Raw genomic sequence first — 16,801 nt, forward strand, 5'->3', positions numbered from 1 at the left:
CACAACTTAGTGACGAAACAACAATCTTCACTACTGCTCTTGAAACTGCTGTCCTTATCTTCATTTTGAAACTTCCTGTGCCTTGGCTCTGGGGACACTACTACCGCATGAGTCTCCTCTTATCTTAACATTCCTTTTGGGACTCCCCTTCCCCTACCCACCCTCTAAAACAATCACATCCCCAGGTGCTCCTTTCCCCTTGGATACTGTCAATCACACTCACAGTCCTGACTCCATGGACATGCCCCAGCTATGTATCTCTAGCCCAGATGGTCCTCTGAGCTTCAGCCCACCGCACATCACTCCAATCACTCCAATACCCCATATATCCAAATGGAAGCTTCCTCTCCCTCAAATCTTCTCCCGAGTCACCCTTTCCCCATCTCAGGCAGTCACAAGGTGAGAGGCCACCTCCCTCCTCCCTTGTCTTTTTGGCCACGCCCCACCTCTTCCTTGCTCTGTGCCTTGTCTCTTCACTTGATTCTCATTCCTCCTTAAAGATTCAGCTCACACATCGGCTTCTTCAAGATGACTTTCCCAAACCCCCGGATTGAGGAGAAGAGTGCATCTAGTGCCCTGGACATAACTGTACCTCCTTACTTTTTACCAGATAATATAGAAGCACCTGTCTGGAACTGTCCTCCAAAGTTCCGTCCACCCTCACCTAAGTTCCTCCTAGGTTCCTCAAAGGCATAGGCTGCTTGTATCTCTTACGCCTGGCACAGTGTTCGGTTCATACTGACCGAATTAAACCAATCGTTACCAATTGCACACCCCAGGTGGCGCTAGTGGTAAAGAACCTGAATGCCAATGCCGGAGACACAAGGGACTCTGGTTAGATCCCTGGGTCAGGGAGATCCCCTGGAGGAGGAAATGGCAACCCACTCCAGTATTGTTGCCTGGGAAATCCCATGGACAGAGAAGCCTGGCAAGCTACAGCCCGTGGGGTCTCAAAAAGAGTCAGACAGGACTGAAGGGACGTAGCACGTGTGCATCACCCATTGTGGTGAAGCCAAATAAGAACATTCTGCTTGCAATGAAAAGAATTTGTTGGGGAATTCCGTGGTGGTCTAGTGGTTAGGACTCAACTTTCACTGCCATGGCTCTGGTTCAATCCTTGGTCAAGGAACTAAGATCCTGCAAGCCATGGGGCACAGCCAAAAAAACAAAAGAATTTGTTAATTTTTAAGAGTCAGTACAGATATTTTAATCCAAGCACTCAGCACTGATAAAGTCGAAGAAGGGGAGGCTCATACATCAAAACTATGAAAGAGAGGATGCAGCAGATTCTAAATTTACACTGGGTTATTTATTTTGAGAACTATGCACATGCATTTTTTAACCAGTGATCACATTTTGAGTCTTAAATAGGAGCAGTTGGTTTTTTTGTAGTAGTTAACCACATAGAAACTAACAAATTAAAGTCTATAGTCTTAAAATTCTTTGGGTTATTGTTTCTTTTGAAACTTTGATTTCCAAGATACACGTTTTCAGTTTAAAAAAAGAAAGTGAGGGTAAAACTTCAAGCCTCCATGTAGGGATCATTTTCTTTTGCATCTCTCACCTTGTTGCTGACATTTGCAATAAAAAGTAAAATATCATCTAAAGCCTTTAAAGGAAAAGTTATTGAATGATTATGTTGAATTATGCTAATTAGCAGTTTGAAGTATTAAATATGTCAGAAATGTAATAAGTTTAAAATAGTATATGTTGTATACCTAGTTTTTAAAATAGCATCATTTAAAGTTAGTTGACAGATGAAATATTCATTGGTACATCTGGTTTTGGATACTGGTCAAAGATGGTAAGGCTAGCTTTACACAGAAAATGCCAGAAATGCTCCATGATGGCATTGGTCTGTTCACTTATTTTAAACAGAAAAGCCAAAAAGAAAAAAATCTCAAATCTTATTTAGCATAATTTTATTCTCCTCTTAAAACACAAAGGCCAAATACAGTAAAAAATATAAAACAATTTTTCTTTTTCTCTTCTGCATTGTAAAAGTCAGTGGTAGTCACCTCATTTATTATGAGCAGTCCTGAGAAAACCCAGAATACAGTGGAAGTGGAAGGATAAAGGCAAAAACAGATTTCAGAAATCCAAGTGTTATAAATGAATCTTTGAGAATGGAAATCACATGGCTGTGACATTTATGCACATGCATGTGCAATTTATCTCCAGTTGTTTTTTTTTTAAGCTGTGAATCCCATTAAAGCATGCCATCGTAATTAAAATATGATCTGGCTCCAAATTTAACATCAAGGAACTAACACAGGGCAACTACGGGCTCCAAGCCATGCCTGCTGCTAAGAGGATCATATTCAAAGTATTCTTAGTCTATTTTTTGAGGAGGCAGCATTGTTTCTATTAATCTATATTAATTAACTATAACTGCTTAGAAGCAGATACAAAGCTATGCAAGATTTTGGTTGCAGAGAAAACTATAACAAAGACAGAAAAATGGGGAAAATCTAAAAGACCATTAATAGGGGTTTGACTGAATTATGGTACATCCATATATAGGCCAGATGGCAGCAGGGGTCATTCTGCCATTTGGGAGATTTAAAAAATCAGATCAAAATCTCTTCTCATGAGGAAAGAGAAGCCCAGCATTCACCCCAAATTCTCCAGGGGTTCCTGGGAGTCCACAGTTCCTCCTGTTCCCTCTGCCTCCGGATTCCAGCCCCCAGGGAACACTGGCTCTCTTTCCTCTCTTTCTTATCACTCATAACTCATCCCTTCTCTGTTCACTGAGCCACACAGTCCTTTTCTGTTGATGTCCACAAATAATGTTCACATGTCTTATGTGTTGTGGACTCTAATAGCTGTTTGGGGATATCAGCAAGGGAAGGCTGTGGTGGGAGAAAGACAGCCAGAGAAATTACTGCAACATAATCAACATAGCAACTAACTAAAACAAGGCTTCCTGTCCTTAGAAGACCCTGGTCATTCTTCCAACTTCACCATCAAAAACAGGAATTTCATTTTGGCCTCAGCTTCCCATCCTGTTGAGGCTTAGCTTTCTCCAAAATCCCTTTTTGTTTTTATTGTTGTCATTTTTATTTGGGGGATTTTATTTTATTTATTTTTTTGGCTGCGCCTTGAAGCTTGCAGGATCTTAGTTCCCTGCTGCTGCTGCTGCTAAGTCGCTTCAGTCGTGTCCGACTCTGTGCAACCCCACAGACGGCAGCCCACCAGGCTCCGCTGTCCCTGGGATTCTCCAGGCAAGAATACTGGAGTGGGTTGCCAATTCCTTCTCCAGTGCATGAAAGGGAAAAGTGAAAGTGAGGTCGCTCAGTCGTGTCCGACTCTTAGCGACCCCATGGACTGTAGCCTACCTGGCTCCTCCGTCCATGGGATTTTCCAGGCAAGAGTACTGGAGTGGGATGCCATTGCCTTCTCTGTTAGTTCCCTGACCAGGGATCAAACCTGTGTCCCCTGCAGTGGAAGCATGGAGTTCTAACTACTGGACCATGAGGAAATTTCCTATTTGAGGATTTTACCTCAGCATTGTTCTTCTTGTATCTTTTTTTTGCAGCCTTTTTGAGGTATAGTTGACATTTAACACTGCAGAAGTTTAAGGTGTACATCCTCCTGATTTGATACACATATATTACAAAATATTATCACTATAGGTTAGTTAAAACCTCCATCTCATCATGTAATTACCATTTCTTTCTTTGTGGTGAGAACATTTAAGATCTATTCTCTCAGTAACTTATAAGTATATAATACAGTATTAGTAACTATAATGACACGCTGTACATTAGATCCCCAGAATTTATTCATCTTTTAACTGGAAGTTTATATTCATTGACGGGCTTCCCTGGTGGCTCACATGTTTAAGAATCCGACTGCAATGTGGGAGACCTGGGTTCGATCCCTGGGTTGGGAAGATCCCCTGGAGAAGGGAACTGGCTACCCATTCCAGAATTCTGGCCTGAAGAATTCCATCGACTGTATAGTCCATGAGGTGGCGAAGAGTCAGACACGACTGAGCGACTTTCACTTTATACTCATTGACTGACATCTCTCCATTTCCCCCACCCTCAGCTCCTGGTAACCATCACTGTACTCTCTGTTTCAATGACTTTGGCTTTTTCAGATCCCCCATGTAAGTGATATCACACAGTATTTGTTTTTCTCTAACTTATTTCACTTAGCATCATGCCCTCAAGATCCATCCATGTTGTCACAAATTACAGAATTTCCTTCTTTCTCATGATCGAGTAACATTCCATTGTATCTCTGTACCATGTCTTCTTTACCCGTTGGTCTGCTAATGGACACACAGGTGGTTTCCATATCTTAGCTATTGTGAATGACAGCTGCAATGAACATGGGAGCAGATATACTGGGATCTTGTTTTCATTTCCTTTGTATGTATACCCAGATGTGGGATTGTTGGATCACACAGTAGTACTGTTTTTCATTTTCCAAGAAACCTCCCTTCTGTTTTCCATAGCGGCTGCACCAATTCACATTCCACCAACAGCGCACGGGGTTTCCTTTTCTCCAAGCCAGCATTGATCTTTTGTCTTTTTGGTGACAACCATTCTAACAGGTGTGAGATGATATCTTATTGTGGTTTTTCTTTGCTTTTCCCTGATATTAGTGATACTGAGCACCTTTTCATGAACCTGCTGACCATCTGTATGTCTTCTTTAGAAAATTGTCTATTGAGCTCCTCTACTGATTTTTGTTTTTTTTAAAAGACCTCATTCAGCGTCATGATCAGACTATTACATTTAGCAATCAACAGCATGGGTGTAAAAAAAAAATCTACATTAAAACTCTCTGTTGGAATGCTTTATACTTTTCAGAGAACAGAAACTAAAATAACCTGTTACACAATTAGTCACAAGTACAGTCCTAGAGTTTTTTGCCCATACATACGAGTATTGTCTAAAACATGTCTTCTTTGTAGCAGCTAGGCCCTGCCACCACTGTGCTTGGCTGAATTCACAAATCTGCTATAACCTGTAGCTTCCCTGTCACTTCTCTGGCTCTCCTCTCCTGCTAAGCATTGTTTCCTGGCAATAATTAAAACCTTCTGCCACTGCCATAGCTACTGCTGCTGCTGGAACCACCATAGCCACCTTGGCTTCGTGGTTTGGCAAAGTATTGGCCTTCACCACCACAGGGGCCAGAACTTCTGTCTCCAAAGTTTCCTCCTTTCATGGGTCCAAAATTTGAAGATTGATTGTTGTAACTGCCAAAATCATTGTTGCTTCCGCCACCTCCAAAACTGCTTTCATCATTACCAAATCCATCATAACCATCCCCACTGCCACCATATCCACCACCACCAGGCTGCCACCAAAGCCACCTCGACCACTGAAGTTTCCTCCATGGCCAAGGTTGTCATTCCCACCGAAACCACCTCCACGATCACCACCAAAGTTTCCAGAACCACTTTGATCTCTCTAGTTGGAAGAGGCACTAGCCATCTCTTGCTTAGACAGGAGTGGCCATTCACATTGTGGTATTTCTGAATGACAATCTTGTCTACGGACTCATGGTCGTCACAGATTACAAAAGCAAAGCCTCTCTTTTTGCCAATGCATCAGTCAGTCATGATTTCAATCACTTCAATTTTCCCATACTGTTCAAAATAATCTCCCAGGTGATGTTCTTCAGTGTCTTCTTAAATGCCACCAACAAAAATCTTTTTCACAGTTAAGTGGGGACCAGGTCTTTGAGAATCTTCTCTTGAGACGGCCCTCTTTGGTTCCACAACTCTTCTGGCCACCTTGAGCGGCCTTGCACTCATGGCTGCATCCACCTCCTCCACCGTGGCGTATGTGACAAACCCGAAGCCTCTGGAGCGCTTGGTGTTTGGATCCCTCATTACCACACAGTCTGTGAGCGTTCCCCAAGCTCAAAATGGCTCCTCAGACTCTCATCGGTTGTTTCAAAGCTCAATCCTCTGACGAAGAGCTTCCGAAGCTGTTTGGGATCTTTGGGAGGCTCTGACTTAAACATGACGGCAGTGGAAGTGAGGGAGACTTCAATGCTTTCTCAGTGGCGTCCATGGCAGAAAGCCTCTATTCATTTTTTAATCAATTTTTTTTCTATTGAGAGGTATGAGTACTTTGTATACTTTAGATATTTACCCATTATCAGATATATACTTTGCAAATAATTTCTCCCATTCTATAGGTTGTCTTTTCATTTTATTAATTGTTTCCTTTGCTGTGCAGAAGATTTTTAGTTTTATGTAATCCCACTTGCTTATTTTTGCTTTTGTTGCTCAAAATCTTGTTTATTTCTAATGATAGGCAGATCAGATATCTCTGAGTCACTTCCAGCCCATCCTGGTCATGCTCTTTTTTCATAACCAAAATGGTTCATCAAAGCTAAACAAAGCTGATGCCATCACTTTCTATCAATTGTGAAGCTAGCTTTTCCTTTCTCCCTGCTGCACAAAACTGCAGTAATGCAAAAGGACACATCTCCACCATTATCAAAAATGTCTAAAATATAACTATAGCTAATCATGTATATATATTTTTCTATTTTATATATATATATATATATATATATATATATATATAGGCTTCCCGGGTAGCCAAGCTGGCAAAGAATCCCCTTGCAATGCAGGAGACCCCAGTTCAATTCCTGGGTTGGGAAGTTCCCCTGGAGAAGGGATGGGTTACCTACTCCAGTATTCTTGGGCTCCCCTGGTGGCTCAGATAGTAAAGAATCCACCTGCAATGTGGAAGACCTGAGTTTGATCCCTGGGTTGGGAAGATCCCCTGGAGGAGGGCATGGCAACCCACTCCAGCATTCTTGCCTAGAAAATACCTATGGCAGAGGAGCCTGATGGGCTACAGTCCACGGGGTTGCGAAGAGTCAGACACGACTGAGGGATTAAGCACAGCACACACACACACACACACACACACACACACACACACACACACACACACACATATAGGTAGAGAGGGAGATCAAAAGGGAGACTGAGTTTAAAAAGTTATGTGGGGTCTTCCCTGGAGGCTCAGTGGTGAAGAATCCGCCTACCAAGGCAGGAGACATGGGTTCAGTCCTTGATCTGGGAAGATCCCACATGCCATGGAACAACTAAGCCCATTAGCCACAACTACTGAGCCTGTGCTCTTGAGCCTAGGAATTGCAACTACTAGCCCCCACACCCTACAGCCTATGTTCCACAACAAGAGAAGCCACCACAAGGAGAAGCCTGAGCACTGCAACTAGAGAACAGTCCCTATTTGCCACAACTACAGAAAAGTCTGCACAGCAACAAAGATCCAGCACAGTCATAAATAAATAAATAAAGTTATTTTTTTAAAGATATGTGTAGAAAGGAATATATAAATTGATTACATATAAAAATGTTTGTTTATATAATAAAAGAATAAAATCTATAAGGCTATACACCAATCCATTCATTACTGTTGATTTCTCTCCAGGAGGTAGGATTAAGGGATAACTTTTAATTTTAACTCTACTGTACTATTTTTTTATATTCAGCATAAATGCCTTTATAATCAGAAAAAGGTTTTATTTGGGGGAAAAAAAGTTGATGCCAAAAAAAAAAAAATGGGCTCAAATCACTGCTGAAGGGATTTAACCTACATACCACAAAGGTACTGAGAAGTAAAGACTACTCAGCGTTCATGAAATCTTTCCCACAATTCTCACCAATAATGCCCCCAAATTTTGTATTCATCAAATCCAGAGAACTGTGCAGCAGAACTGAGAGGCAGTGAATATTATCGCATGAACAAAGACTCTGAGGGGTAAAACACTCAGTAGGGATAGGAAGAGAGCGATGGTGTCTAAGACTGAAATTCTGGCTGAACAAGAGAAATCCGTATTGATGAGGAAGGAGAAGAACAAGGAAATAAACTATTAATAATATGGCTGCACAGGGGGTTTCCAGAAGAGATTTGGCCAAAACATTAAAAATAAAAAAGGAGGAGCACACCCCCCAAGAACAAATACAAAAGGTAACATCCACTCATACATTCATGAAGCAACCCCCTGTAGCAGGCGTGGTTCAGGTGCCAGGGTCTAGCCTGGAACTAGACAAGCAAGGGCCCTGTTCTCCTGTTGCTCCGGCAGGTCAGGAGACTGTAAACAAGGAAGCATACAAACCAGCAAGATAGTTCCAGACATTGATAAGCATTATAAAAACATTTTGTAGGGCTTCCCAGGTGGCACTAGTGGTAAAGAACCTGCCTGCCAATGCAGGCGACATAAGACACGTGGGTTTGATCCCTGGGTCGGGAAGATCCCCTGAAGAAGGAAATGGCAACCCATTCCAGTATTCTTGCCTGGAGAATCCCCACGGACAGAGAAGCCTGGGGGCTACAGTCCATGGGGTCGCAGGAGTCAGACACGACTTGGGACTAAACCACCACCACCGCAAAGACATTAAAATCTAATGAAATGTCAGTGATTGGCGTGGGAGTACTTTTGATTGGGAGGCTGGAGGATGAGGCTGAACTGAGTTTATAACAGTCTAAGGAACCAACCACATGAAGAGCTGGGAGCAGAGCTCTCCAGGTAGAGGCAACAACAAATACAAAGATCTCACATGAAGAAGGAGGTTGTCACATTTTAGCCATGTGAACACCAGGGTGGCTGGGGTCCAAAGAGCACTGAAAAGAGTGTGGGAAATGAGGTCCACGTGGAAACTCCAGCAGAAATACAGGATTTCAGTCTAAGTACATCAGGAAGTTCTTAGAGAGGTTTTTGAGCAGGGGAGTGGCATGAATTGGTAGCTATTCTAGAGGTGCTCTGGATGCTTGCTTGGTGGAAAGAAGAAGCAAGAAAGGAAACAGGAAGAAAAGTTAGGAAGTACTGCAACATTCCAGATGAGAGACGGCAGAGCCGTGGGCTCAGGATTAGCCATGGCATCAGAGCAGTGACAGATTTGGAATGGGCCTTGAATAATTTGGATGAGAGTGTGAAGGAAAGAGAGAAATCTAGGAGAAAGATGACATCTAGATTTGGGCTGTAGCAACTGTCATTGTCACTTAAGAGCTGCAGAAGACTGGGAAAACCACAGGTTGGTGGGGAGTCAATTCAAGGGTTCTATTTTAACCATGTTGAGTTCAAAATGCCTATTTAGTGGCTAAGTAGAAGTCAAGTTCAGAGTTGGATAGATGAGTCTGGAACTCACTGATGAGTCTAAGCAATAAATTAACTTTGAGAGTCCCCATCAAATAGGTGGTATTTACTGCTATGATGAGTTCATCTGGAAAGCACGTCAAAGAGAGAAATGTAGAAGACAGTCTCAAGGGACGTACAACTCAGAATTAAGAAGAGGAAAAACCAACAAAGGAGACTGTGTAGAAACTACTATTAGAGGCAAAGGGAAAATAGCAGGTTGTGGTTTTCCAAAAGCCAAAAGGAGAGAATGTTTTAAGATAGAAGAAACAATGTCTTGTGAACTACATCAAAGTTACTGGATGAGAGAAGTACAGAGAAGGGACAACCAGATTTCACAAGCTACAAGTGACTGGTGACATGTAGGAGCCATCAGTGGAATGATCAAGACAGAAGCCCAGTTGGTAAACTAAGGAAAAAATGGGGATTTCTCTGGTGATCCAGTGGTTAAGAATCCACTTTCCAACGCAGGGAACGTGGGTTCCATCTCTGGTCTGGAAATATTCCACATACTGTGAAGCAACTAAGCTTGTGAGCTGACTTGTGAAGTCTGTGATTCCTAGAGCCCATGCTCCACAAGAGAAGCCACCACAATGAGACGCCCTCACTCTTCAACTGGAGTGGCCCCCTGCTCACTGGAACTAGAGAAAGCTAGCGTGCAGCAACAAAGACCCAGCACAGACAAAAATAAATTTTAAAAAATTTAAAGCAATTATCCTCCACTTAAACAATTAAAAAAAAAATAATAAAATGGGCGAGTAGAAGCAAAGGTAGCCACCATGGCAACTCTTGAAAAATGGAGAAGATTGGACCAGTTACTGGAGGAAGCTGGGATGTGAAATGGGGTTAGAGCATGGCTTGTTTTTAAGACGGGAGATACCAATATTTAGAAGACCAAGCAAAAGCAGACCAGGAATTTCAGTTCTGTGTTATTTTTCATATCATTCTTTAGGAACCAAGCAGGTCAGCATCAGTAGGACAGGAAGTCTTATCTGACTTTCTCTTCCGTTAGAGGCCAATAAACAGACTATTAAAAATTTTCTGGGTGCTGGAGGGGAAAGTGATTGGAAGACATCAACATGGGTTTAGCAGAAATGAATCACTTCGTATAATACTTGTGGATCAAGACACTGCTTGATTTTTTACATGACTACCGTGATAGCCTCTTAACTGATCTCCCTCTTCTATCTCCTCTCTCTACTTCAAAATCTGAAAACAAATCTAGTTATTCCACTTCCCTAATACCTCTCATGGCTGACATAGCACAACCTTCTTAACAAAAATACCCAATATCCTTAACAAGGCAGATCAATCCCTGTAAAATCTGACTCCAGTCTCCTTCCTGTCGCATCTCTGACCGTGCAATTTGCAAAACATCACATCACAGCAGCTCCAGCCATAATGGACAACTCCGCACACCTTTGTCCCACTTTGGCTTGATGTGCTCTATCCCCTACTTTTGCGTGAGTGCGTGATAAGTCACTTCAGTTGTGTCCAACTCTTTGCGACCCCATGGATTATAGTCTGCCAGGCTCCTCTGTCCATGGGATTCTCCAGGCAAGAATACTGGAGTGGGTTGCCATGCCCTCCTCTAGGGGATCTTCCCGATCCAGGGATTGAACTTGTGTCTCTTATGTCCCCCGCATTGGCAGGCGAGTTCTTTAGCACTAGTGCCGCCACTTAGGACGTCCATTCAATCTGTACCAAACTCATCAGCCTGGGAAATACCTAGACCATCTTTAAAACCCACTCAAATGTCTTCCAAATTACATTTGGAAGGTCCCTCCAGAAGACAGAGCTATGACAAAGAACTAAACATTTCAGGAAACAACTTCATTTCAGCGTAAGAGATTCAGGAACAATTCAGTTTTCTGAAAAAAAAAAAAAAGGGAACCTTGTCAGGTAGTATGTGTGGATACAGGAAGATGATGACTTGCCAGGTGAAACCTCCAGCCACGTCCATTGTTCAATATGACCAATTTAATTATTTGATGGCTATCATTGTCAGGAGGAGCCAAAAATCAGTCTCTAGAAATTTCTCTTGTTCCTAGTTCTGCCCTCTGGAGCAATTTAGAAATTGTCTACTTCATTTTGTATACAGCAGCTTTTCACATAACTTCAGGCACTTATTATGAGTACACTAGGCCTCCTCACGGTCTCTCAAATTTGCTCCTCACGGTCTCTCAAATTTGCTCTTTTATAACTCACAGATGTTTGCTAACTCCCGGCGGTGCAGCCTTCAGAATCTATATTTGGCACATAAAGCATCATGCTACTTCTTAAGGGGGCAATCATGGCTTACTTGACTTTGTACCCTAGCCCCCAGCCAAGTAAATGTACATTAGTTGCATTCCAAAGAAAGAATTAATGTAAAATCTGCAACATTTCAAACACATCACTTGAGCACAGGAAAGGATGACTTCTGATGTTCTGCTGGAATTGAAAGCAGCTCCTTTCCTGCCCTGAAGTCACATGTGAGTTTTCTGGTACATCCTGCATCTAAGTCCTCTCCCAAGCCCCATTCCTAATCCAGCCTCTTCTGAGACTTTCTCTGAGTTGGGCTTACTCTCCAGTTGGCTTGCTCTGGTTGGTGGTTCAGGATCACAGGCTGCAATTAGTGGGGTGGACACTTAACCATCCAGAAGGGGGGAAAGCACTCAAAAAAGAGAAAAATTAGAAACAAGAGATTTATCTCTTTCACCATATTCCAAACTAGCAGCCCACAGAGTTCTTATCTACTGAAATATGCACCTAGAATTAAAAACAGGTCCTAGTGTTTAACGTGATATTTTTTTGAGGGTAACTTTGAGCAAAATTCTATCACTAACGAATAGAAGGCAGCAAAGGAAAGCAGAAAATCTGAACTCACTCTGTGATAAACGTTCAAATTATTTCCAGAAATCTTTTCTAGGTAGCTTGTCGAAGGCTGACTAGTAGAAGACACAAGCTACATATGTCATTTAAAATTTTCTTGCAAGCACATTCATAAAGATATAGTGAAAGATAAGATTAATTTTATTATTATATTTGATTTAACCCAATATATAGAAAATATTATGATTTCAACATGTAACCAAAATAGAAAATTATTGAGATATTTTACATTCCTCTTTTCCAACAAAGTCTTTGAAATCCACTGTTTTGACACTTACAGCACATTTCAGTTCAGACCTGCTACACTCCAAGTGCTCAACAGCCGCAGACAACTACCAATGACTGTCCTGGACACTGGAGGTCTAGGCTATAAATAAGTCCTTCTAAGACACAAGTCAACTTTAGGTTCAAGACACTTGTAAAGTCTATTCTTAGGAACAGATTTTTATTATAAAAATAATTACCAATGCAAAGCAATCAGGGAAAAATGCAAAGCTATAGAAAGTGATATGCATTGAAAATAAAGATGTCTAAAGAAATTATCTAGACACTGATCACAAGGTGGATGCTTCTGAAACCCTCAGCCTCAGCTCTCAAAGTCAAAAATAAATTGCATAATCAATCCTGTGTCATGGACCCAAACCTTTCAACAAATACTTTGGAGTTCATGCAGTCCAGGACATTCTTTTTATAGATGAAAAACAGTCCCTGCCAATCCCTGTACCGAGCAACCGGCTTCTGTCTAGTGTGACAGACAGTCAAGTGTTGATGGGTTGACACGGGCACACTGCTTCGTGCACCCATGCCCTGGGTCATAGCCACTGAGTGGGCCCCCAAATGAAATCTTACATAACAACCAGGATGGGACAAAAGATGCCACATGGCAATTTTAACATCCATGAAAAAATCCTCCAAAACATATGCCACAAAGCCTTCTCAGAACCATTCTCTGAGTAGCAAAGAAAGACTCTTCTCTGATATTTAAAAATTATGAACACTCAATGCAGAAAGGCGCTAGATTAGAAGAGCTGCAAAATAATACTATGTTCTTCAGAATAATCACCGTCAGGAACAAAAACACTCCAGCTCAGTGTTATAATTTCAATCCTCACTCCAGCAAAGAAAGAAAGTAATGAGCCAGCAAATATAACAGCCAAGCAAGAGATGCCACCAAAGCCAGCCTCTATTGAAAATCCTGAAATAAATGATGCATATTTTAAGTCACTAACTTAAAATTCCAAGCAGATGGGGAATTATTAAGACAAATGAATGATGGGTAAAAGTGCAACTGGAACAAAGCTATGATCAAAACCAAAATTTTTTACATTGTTAATTAAATCATAAAACTCAGCCAAAGCAACTTGGACTTATATAGGGGACTTAAGTGTTAAACCTGCTAATCACAGGAAAATAACTTAGACCACCTTTTCAATTGATACGCAACATAATGAATCCAGAGAGGCTTGGTGGGGTAGCAGTCCATCAGTTACTGAGAAAGATGGTGTGCTTAGAGGGTCTCATGTGAGAATACATTGGTCATGTACCGGAAATTTCAAAAGGAAACCTTTATTGCTCTTAAATTAAATTCACCAATAGTTAAGCACTCTTAAAACGAGCAGTATGGGAGCCCACAGGGTTCAGCCTCAGATATAGCTCACTTTCAAGAAATGCAGTTTCGCTGCCAAAAATCATAGAAAAGGAAACCTATTCTTTCAAAGGACACTGACATTCTCTCAATCATGCCTTCCTCAGCAGCACTTAGAAAAGTCTTTCTAGAAGTAGACTTCTTTCTAGACCTTCCCGTGCAGTCACCCCAGCTCCTCTATCCCTTACCCCATGCTCCTTTGGCATACTTTTCTGTCCTCCTCTTCCCTACGGTTTTAGTACTTCATTATTTCGCAGCAAGAGATAACATTTCCTCCTTAGAAAAGGGAGAAATGAAGCTAGCAAGATTCTAGCAAATCCACGATGCTCTCAAGGAGGGTGGGGGAGAGGAGGCTCTGTTCATTCATGACATCCTTCACAGCTATGAAACCCCATGCTGTGCCCAGACTGGACAGACTGTTGTGCCCAGATCCGCCCTAACTAAAGTGGGAAACAGGGTTTGAAAATCCAGGACAGGTTACGAGCATAAGTCAGCTGAAGAAGAGTGGGCCCTTATAGCAAAACTACTCCCACACACCCCAATTTCTGCCTTACCCTGGGTCCCATGAACTGTCCATTCCCTCATCTAACACCAGCCCACACTTCTCCTCCATTTATTACCAGCTCAATAATCCTGGTCATTCCTCATTCAAAATCCATTCTTTCCATTCATTGACATAAAACAGCAACATACACGGGCAGAAGCCCCAGCCCAACACTTCCACTGCCTGCAACTCAGTGCTGGAAATTCTTTTAAAGAAAGCAGAGCTTTTTACTTTGTAGATTTTTTTAAGAAAAAAAAAAAGGATTAAAATGTTAATACTCTTCTGAGTGATCTGAAGTAACACTGAAGTGAGTGGCCAAGCTGATGTTCTTCTTAAAAGAGACAAAGCTGAAGAACTGGAGAAGGAAAGAATATTGAGATAATTCTCTTAGACTTTACGCTTTTCCTAGGGCTGAGTCCAGGAGGAACTCTTGATTTCTTTGTCATGTGATGGGATAAAGACCTACTCAGGGTCACTTACGTAGCTATCTGTTTTCCAGAGTGGATTTTTTTAATTTCCTGCCATGGAGTCTAACTTAAAAACTAAACTTTAACTCAGAATCTTATACTACTGTGTCCACATGTGTTTGGAGGGATGTTCTCGGATGTTATGAGAAAAATGTAATCCATGGTTCAATAAATTTAGAAACTTAATGGACAAATGTACAATTAAAGATTGGAATAGAAAATATAGTGTTTCCCTAATACAACAGTTTTTAGAGTATGGTTTGCATAATTCAGTGAACCAATATTTTCTGAATAATCACTGCATTATGTTACAGAATCATTAGTGCTTAAAATATTCATTAAAGCACAAGACAGACTAATGGATTTTAATATAACAAAGTGCAAAAAGTGCTTTGATATGGCTCCAGATTGCACACTGCAACAAATCTTTAAGAAACTGCATTTGTCTAGTTTATGTACAGCATTAAAGAAAAATATCCACAATTTTCTAAAAAGGCTCAAAAATATTTCTCCATTTTCCTAGTACATATCCTTGCGAAGCCAAATTTTCTTAATATGCTCAACCAAAACAACATATCACAAACAGAATGAGTGGAGAAGTAGCTGAGAATTAATAGTTGACCACTAACCCAGAATGCGGAGAAGGCAATGGCACCCCACTCCAGTACTCTTGCCTGGAAAATCCCATGGACAGAGGAGCCTGGTAGGCTGTAGTCCATGGGGTCGCTAAGAGTCAGACATGACTGAGCGACCTCACTTTCACTTTTTCTGTTCATGCACTGGAGAAGGAAATGGCAACCCACTCCAGTATTCTTGCCTGGAGAATCCCAGGGATGGCGGAGCCTGGTGGGCTGCCGTCTATGGGGTCGCACAGAGTCGGACACGACTGAAGCGACTTAGCAGCAGCAGCAGCAGCAACCCAGACATGAAAGAGATTTGCAAAAAAACCCAAAAAACCAAGCAAACAAAATTAAATGATGCCAGTTTTATCACTAAAATTTTGGGGAAAATATAATTGATTTTTACAAAAAAATATTATTCAGGCTAACACATAAGGAACTGATTATCACTTTTGTTTTTTAATAAATTAATACCTTTATAATATCTCTGTTTTAATTTCTAATATAGTAAGTATTAATAGATATAAACCACATTAATGCTCTTTGGGATACTGAATAATTTTTAAGAGTGAAAAGCATCTTCAGATCAACAAGTCTGAGATGCTGCCCTAATGTATTTTGATGATGGAGGCCTTTCTCTGTGGAACATCTTGAGTATATCCTATGAAGCATACAATGGGAAACACAATCTCATGCTATGCTTATAAAACTATTCCCTATCATGTCTCTTCTCAGACCTTCTTCAGTAAGTTAATCTATATGCTGTTCAAAGATTTCCTCTCATCTCACATGGTGGTTTTGTGCTTATGACTCTGGCAGTAAATGCATATATTCTCCTCTGGCAAACACAGGTGGATATTGATCTCACTTATTTAGAAGAGGCCTTAATCTATAGCATTATTTCTCTGAGCAAACATTACAAATAGTCTGGAGAAATGATGACACAGGTTAACTTGCTCCCACAGCAGATAATGCTCTGCGATGAGATAGGGTGCCAGGATGACCCAAGAACACAACATCGTGCCAGCTAGAATCAGTGCCAGTTTGCTTCACCATTCAGTTTTCAACAAGAGAATCACTGATTGAGATGCCTATGTTACAAATTACTCTTTTATGAAATGAGCGGGATGACAGCAATTTATTACTCTGAGTACTGGCAATTTGTGTTTGTAAAAACTGTAAGCAAGCCAAAGATAACTTAAGGATGGATTCATATTTCTACCGTGGCTTTTTAGAACATAGAGTGAGGTCAATTCTCTACTTTCAGCACGACTCGAAGCTCCAGTTCCAGAAATTAGTTATAAATCTCTTCTTCCTGTCAGGTAGCTGAATGACTGGCTGGAAGCCTGTTCTCAGATGGCTATAAAAGATTTTGGGAAAGAGTCAGAAGTATAAAGTACTGAACAGCTACTCCGTGCAGAGACTGCCCCCAAGGAAACAGTCCTTATATAGAGCTGGAGTGGAGAACAGGCTGTACAGTCCTCTAATTTTCATTCTGGAATTTGCCCAA

At 41.3% G+C, this 16,801-nt stretch overlaps 1 protein-coding gene and 1 pseudogene across 21 annotated transcripts in view; both read right to left on the reverse strand.

Moving 5' to 3' along the window:
- The window catches only part of TBC1D1 (TBC1 domain family member 1), a 226,326-nt gene that overhangs the window by 195,296 nt on the left and 14,229 nt on the right, over positions 1-16,801 (reverse strand). The gene's annotated exons all lie outside the window — the stretch shown is intronic.
- On the reverse strand, positions 1,975-6,321 carry LOC145546399 (heterogeneous nuclear ribonucleoprotein A1-like; annotated as a pseudogene). The gene has a single exon (XR_014082885.1). The product of XR_014082885.1 is annotated as a heterogeneous nuclear ribonucleoprotein A1-like (transcript).

This window comes from Giraffa tippelskirchi, chromosome 1, assembly GCF_054371585.1.
Source record: "Giraffa tippelskirchi isolate mGirTip1 chromosome 1, T2T-mGirTip1v1.2.pri, whole genome shotgun sequence".
NCBI classification, from domain to species: Eukaryota; Metazoa; Chordata; class Mammalia; order Artiodactyla; family Giraffidae; genus Giraffa; species Giraffa tippelskirchi.